This window comes from Macrobrachium nipponense, chromosome 20, assembly GCF_015104395.2.
Source record: "Macrobrachium nipponense isolate FS-2020 chromosome 20, ASM1510439v2, whole genome shotgun sequence".
Taxonomy (NCBI): domain Eukaryota; kingdom Metazoa; phylum Arthropoda; class Malacostraca; order Decapoda; family Palaemonidae; genus Macrobrachium; species Macrobrachium nipponense.
The window spans coordinates 64,123,348-64,130,847 of record NC_061089.1 but is presented as its reverse complement, the minus strand read 5'-3'; the positions used below and the strand labels follow the sequence as shown (position 1 = coordinate 64,130,847).

The window sequence follows — 7,500 nt, the reverse complement described above, 5'->3', positions numbered from 1 at the left end:
TGTAGTAAACGAGACAAGAAATAATCTAAGATTCTGTGCATTCAGATGAATAACATTAAATGAAGGCAACCCTTTATCGAAATTCACCGAATGAATATCGGCTTTAGTTTACTTGGGGAGTAAGCCTATAAACTACTTTGTTGTTCTTGTTCTTGTTGGAGTAGGTAGGAAAGGTTTATGGAGGAGCCTAAAAAGGTCTGAAAAAGGTGTTTCACATTGAGTTAAAGATACAGGAATTTTAGGATAGGATATTTATGATTAATCTATTAGAATACAAATGTAGAAATCAAATAATGGGCATCTTAAAACGTACAGAAAAATAATTTCTAATAAAATAGTGTATTGATTTCAATTTTCATTGGTGAAATAAGATTATATTTGACCGTTGATTTTAGCAAGTTTTAATTTACGTTAAAAGTTAGGAATATTACAATGTTTACAACTTATGCGTGAGGGGAAAATCTTGCTCGCGTCCCGAGTAAGCTGGAGGTCAGATCACGCCTCGTTGTTTTTATTTTCATTATTAATATATTGTTTTAGTACTTTGTCTTATTTTTTATGCTATTTTCTTACTTTTATTGCTGATAAATCTAAGTATGACTCGAGTTATAATCGTTTATCTTATTTAGATTTTATATCAACATTTTCAGTTATTTTTATTATTTTTTTTCATTATCCTTACATCCATTCTGGATGTATCCAGAATTTAAAGACTTCACGAACTAATAAGTGATCAAGCAATGATGGGCACGTAGCCTATATTTAACCTTATTCAAGGCAAATCGTGCAAAAAAACAGAAAAAAAAGAGAGAAAGTATTTTTATCCAGTCATTAATCTTTCTCTTTCGGGAAATGTAAAGCCACGACACCAGATTACCATAAATCAATCAATCAGTCATCCTCGGAAGAGATGGCTCTAGTGGTTGAGAAAATGCTTCTGATTATATGGTTATATGCTGGCAATATAAGCTGTGACGTTGCATCCCTTATACCCAGCCCTCGCGTTTCGCTGACTCGAACTGGCAAACTCTCACTCAGAATCCATTTGAAGCTTCGTCACGAGATCTTTAACACTCCAGCCGATTGCTAGTGATGTGCTTTGAATAGCTTCAAGGCTTAGTGATAAACATATACCTTTAACAGACGATGAACTCGACAGATTTTGTTTTATTCTTGCATCATGAAGATAAAAAGACACTAAACCCTCTGTGATAGACTTTATTTTAACTTCTTAATGAAGAAATTCTAATTTGGAGAAATAACCTAATGAGCCAAAACTGAAATGAAGTGCTGATCAAACAAGGCTCGATTCGAATCTGTTTTGTTAGCAAATGGACTCCTTTTCTAGAGAATTTTGATCTTACGCTCCTTCCACGCTAAAAGCCTCGTTACGTACCTCGGGATTTGCTATCTCAGAGACTTTCCGAGGAAGTCACGAATAGAGGATCTATCGGATCGCTTCCGGATCGTAGGCTTATATGTTCTCTTCTGTATTTCAAAAATTGATTTAACCAACTTTATAACCTTTTTTTTTTTTCATTACAAGGAGACTGTGTTCCATCCATTGACAGTTTTCTTGCAGTGATTCGATTTAGTTTAGTATAGCATATTTAAGGCTTTTCAAGTTTGTAACCGAAATATGGCTGACTAATTACTGACGAAAGCATACCTCATCATGGCAAGACTTATCTGCCACCAAATACATTCCCCAAAGGAATTTCTCATAAGAAAGTCATCTTAATTATCTTTCAAGTCAAAGGGCTCTGCATTGATAAGGATCACCGCCTGTACTCTTTCAAATCGGCACCTCAATTAGGTTTTGATTATACAGATTGGAAGAGATGAAATTACTCTTCTAAAGCGATGTCCCATCTTGAGCCTCATTATAATCTAAATGTGCTGAGACCACAATTTCAGGAGAGGCGGTGCCTCTTTTATCTACTGGCTAGTGGGACGGCGACCGTATGAGGCCAGGTTCAACTCGGGTCTGAAGAAACTGAGAGCCATGGGCGAAAAGGCAACGGGAACTAACTCTAGAAGTAGGAACACGTCCACATTTTTTCAGATGAGAGAGAGAGAGAGAGAGAGAGCGAGAGAGAGAGAGAGAGAGAGAGAGAGAGAGAGAGAGAGGTTTTATAGTTTAGGATATGAATCAGGAGAGACGATATTTTTTTTTTTTACGCACATGGTCCAATACCCTTATCCGGTCCATGCATAGATCCGCAACAAAACTAAAATGGACGCCTAAAAAAAGAAAGAAAGAGAATCATTTAAAAATAAATTGATTGGACCTGAAGTCAAAGGAAACTACGGACCCACTTCCTGAAAGACTTGGAAACTGTATTTAGAAAAAGAACCCTACTAAAGTGTATAAAACTCAATGTATATCTTACATTAAGTAACACAAACATTCGATGGTAATAAACTCAGCTTGGGGTTAGACTCCTTATATGATTATATGAGCATATAGAACGAAAGCCCCAGTTATGTTTGTGGAGTTAACCCTGTCTCATATTACAGTCAATGTTGGGGCCACTCATTTAGTGATAAAAGGAAAGGACTATGTAGTGTATTTTGAGACAGAGAAGTCGCGGTAGCTATAAAATATGTTTAAAATGAAAATGGTACATTTTGCTTAATGTGATTCTAAGGAATACTAAACGTTAAACTGAGGTCAAAACACAACCATGCCACAGAACCAGAGTATTTTGTTTCCACCCACTCGCTTTTGGCAATACGCACTCTACATCCAACTATAAGCAGCTGTTGAAAAGGAAAATAAAGTAGAAACTAAAATAAAAAGAAAAAAATAAGAAAAAGGAGACAAACTTACCGAAACAAAAACGATGAAAGTATTGTGTAGAACTCAGAAATAGTTTGCGTTTCTTCGACCCTTGTTTGGCAGTGAGCGCCTCAAGAAGTAAGCTGTTCATTTGGTTGAAATATGTGGATTTCAGTTGTCAGGTGCCTCGTTTTGGGACAAGGGGGGTGATTTGTAACCTCTAGTACCGCAGCTGTTGGGTTGTCACGGAACTCTGCACGGTACGTCGAGGTACACACGACCGTACCATCATCATCTTGCGCCGAGCTTCACGCTGTAAGGCGATCCCAAAAAGAAAAGGTTTTAACTGTTCCTCCCCTGACGTTTCCATTATCAGTTTTTTCAATATTTACATAAAGAATCCATTTCTAATTCAGTAGGTCAGTAAATAAACATAAAATAGTCATTGTTCTAGCATGCATCCATATTTGAAAACAAATGCAACCCCTGTATTTTTGTTCTGCTTTCCTCCATTGTCTAAGATCCTGATGTTTACAACTGATTTAGCAACAGTTAATACTTTTATTCAAATGTATGTATATGTCATGTGTTAGATGAGACTAATGAATAAAGCATAAGTATAATAATTTTACAGACGAAATATTATATGAGTCTAAAACAGGTTTGGTTTCCTTTTGTCTTCTCAATTCCTCTGAACTGGGCAACACTTTCTCTCGTCTGTTGGGCCGTTTCTTTATCACTATTCTTTTTAGTGGCGTTACTTTCTTTTTTATATTCCGATGTGTCATTTATTTATTCCATTATTTTAGCACTCTTATTTAGTAGTCTTTTTTTTCTGGCCAACTTTAATGCTACGACTGGCTGGGTTTGAGAGAGAGAAAATCTCAGTGATAGGGGTTTGGAATGCCATCGTAGCAGACAGAGAAAGAGATAGCATCGTTTGCGCTTGAGAATTTGTTGTGATTTACGTTAATAGTTTTTGTTTTGAAATGGGATTAAGGACTAGCTGTAAATATATATACATACACGACAGATATTATATATATATATATATATATATCTATATTAGTATATAGAGTATATATATATTATATATATATATACTAATATATATACATCTATATATATATATATATATACATATGTCTATATATATATATTATATATATTATAGTTATATATATATATATATATTTATATATGTGTGTGTGTGTATATAATATTTATAATATATATATATTATTTATGTATATATATAATATATATATATATATTATATTATATATACCTGATATATATATATATATAATATATATATATATATACATTTATATATGTGTGTGTGTATACCATATATATATTATATATATTAATATATATATTATATATATATATATATATATATATATATATATATATATATATAATATATATATATATATATATATATATATATATATATATATATCACAGTAGAAATACTCTGTTATGAAATGTTCTCTTTATAATAATGTCATTCTTGTACATTTATTCATTTTTTTAAATCCAGGTTCAGTTTTTAGTTCTTTCATTACTGGCAGCGAAAAATACACATTAGGAAATATTTTCGTTTATTTCGTGATGAAATTAAAATTGAATATTGGAAGAATCTTTGAAAATGCATAACACGACAGTAAATTTCTATATTCATTACGAAACTGTTTCCAAGTATATGAATGGGAGAGAGAACGAGCTGGCACTACTAGAATAGCTCAGAAGCATGACTTTTATTTTCACACTTACTTGGAATTCAAACAGTGAAGGTTTTTTCCCAGAAAATAAGAAGTGAGTAATTTACGCGGTAAAAATAAAGTACTACACGAATTCAGACCATGAGACGAAATTGTCATAGGGCTCAATATATTGTATATCTGATCTGTCGAATATAACCTTACATGACTAAGGATACATGCACCCAATATATCAATTAATAATATATAGATATATATACAATATATATAATTTTATTATTATATATATATATAAATAATATTATATATATATATATATTGGGTGTATGTATCCTCAGTAAGGTTATATTCGACAGATCAGATATGCAATATGTTGAGCTTCTATATATATACAAAATAATATATATATATATATATATAATATATTATATATATATATATATATATATATACATATATGTGTATATACATATACATATATATATATATATATATATATATATATATATATATATATATATATACATAAATACATATATTCATATATATACATATATATACATATGTATATATATATATATATATATATATAATATATATATATATATATATATATAAATATATAGGATTCCATTAGTTACCAATTCTAAAAATGTCTCAGTAGCTGAGTATTATGCTCAAAACTACTGATTCATATTGTCGAAACAAAACTAAAAATATGCAGGTCACCGTCAATTATCGTTTCTGATGGTTCTTATCTTTTTGCTATTCGACAGGTTCATCAAAAACGGCCAAGTAACATTTTTCTTTTGTTCTAAAAACCTTGCCCTCTTAGTTATTACTGTACTTATTTCCCCTTTGATTTCACATTATCATAGTTATTATGTCAGAGCTTGTAGTTCAGTGTTGGACCATGTAAATATATTTGATTTAAAATCTTGCATCTCTCAGGACAACCTGTCTTCAAATGAAATGGTGATGAATACCCTCACTACCGAGAGAAAATTTTTCACAAAACAAGTGTGAACTGCGTCTGTTCATTGCATGCGAGAACTTCTGAAAAGATTATTCCCTGATGATAACCTCTGCAGATTCTGCGTTACTAGTTGCATTAGTAGCACTGAGGATAGCACTGCCAGCATTATACGAACTCCCGATAAGGCTTCCAAAGGAAGGGCCTGTTGAGTGTGGAATGCGTTATCATTTGAAAGCTGAAGAACGTGGCCGAACGCAAACATTTGATAGCTGGTGAACGTGGCGGAACGAAGACTAGAGGGAGGGTGAGAGGATGAAAAAAAAACAAAAAAAAACACGAGATGTATGAGTAGGGGAGATAGAAGAGAGAAGAATGGATGGAGCAGGGTACAAAGAGAAAGAGCGGCAGAGAAGTTATCTCCGGGATAAAAAACAAAAAGAAAAGAGCAAAAGAATTCCGGTCATATTCTTAATACCTTGTAAGTTCAACCTAGCATTATGCAAATCGTTGTAATTTCAGTTTATCTTGGCGTACTTTTGTCAAAAGTTATTACGCTGATGCGCATCATTTAATGAAGAGATTTTGTGGAGAGGAAGCTGAGGGAATAAGGGTTAACATTAGTATTCATGGACCCTCAATAATCATGAGGGTTTTGCAATGTAATTTTTTTTTAAATTATTCCTGCGTTAAAATGTATGTGAAATGGGAGTTACCATTATCTAACGGTTACTCTTTATATAATCTCGCATTTATATCTGTCAAAAATAGAGACAGATAAAATCCGCAATGTAATCATGAAATATTTTTCGGCAGTATAGGGAAACGATGAAGAGAATAGATATAATCTTACGTTTATATAGTCAATCATTCCTTATTTAGTAGATCAACCATAAAGCCAGATTCATGTGGAAATTTACAAAAGGCACTACGTAGAAATTTTCAGTGGCATTTCCCTATCACAATTCTAATCATTTCTTGTGCTTCTCGGCGAAGCGGTTTGGAAGAAGGAAAGCCACAGAATATTAAATAGATGGTCTTCGGAAAGGGATTTGGCACCTGGGAATAATTGGGGAAGTTTAGCACGCTGACTGGGAGAGGAATCGTGCATAGTAGAAACTGGGCGAAGATGATTAGCTATTAGAAGGATACTAGGGGATTGGAAGATTGGAGGGAGGGAGGAAACAATGATTTCGAAATGAAGGGCGAATCAGTGGGCGGTTGGTGAGGTGCCGGAATAGAAATCAAGACCGTGCAAGATTGCATTACTTTAAAAAGGGAAAATTTATATCTAAGAAATATGGAGGAATAAAATGTCCAAGAAGTGATTGGAACTGCTAATATGAGGAACTTGATTCATACGATTGTATTTACATACGAGTATTGACTATATAAATATATAATATATATATATATATATATATATATATATATGTGTGTGTGTGTGTGTGTGTGTGTGTGTGTGTATAAATAAATATATATATATCTATATATATATATATATATATATATATATATATATATATATATATATATATTAGAGAGATATGCGTAGTGATATGACACAAGTGATCAATGTTATTTGTTATCAGTAGCAAAAGTTAAACTATAAAATGAAGCAAGAATAGAATAGTTTTGTTATTATTGTCTTCGCAGATCAGCAATAAGGGGAACGCAAAATTATTGTTGGTTACGATATCGTCAGTAATCTGTCAGTCGTGAGAAACACTTTTGTTAGAAAACTTTCAGTTTATGGAAAGGGAATGTGTATGGTGAGAATAAGTAATATGTGAATTCAAAAATATTAGAGGGTAGAGAAGAGGAATGATGCGAGATCAGTAGAATACTTTATGAAAAGATTTTGGTTAGGCGAGAAAGAGAGAGAGAGTGGAGATGGCGAGAGAGAGAGAGAGAGAAGAACATTAGGGTTTAATGCCAACTGACATAGGGAAATGTCGATATGAAAAGTGAAATGAAGGAAAAAAACTTTTATCAAACGCTGTAAAAAAGAACTT

At 32.5% G+C, this 7,500-nt stretch overlaps 1 protein-coding gene across 3 annotated transcripts in view; it reads left to right on the top strand.

Moving 5' to 3' along the window:
- The window catches only part of LOC135226710 (glutamate receptor ionotropic, kainate 2-like), a 180,034-nt gene that overhangs the window by 113,962 nt on the left and 58,572 nt on the right, over positions 1 to 7,500 (top strand). The window lies entirely within an intron of this gene.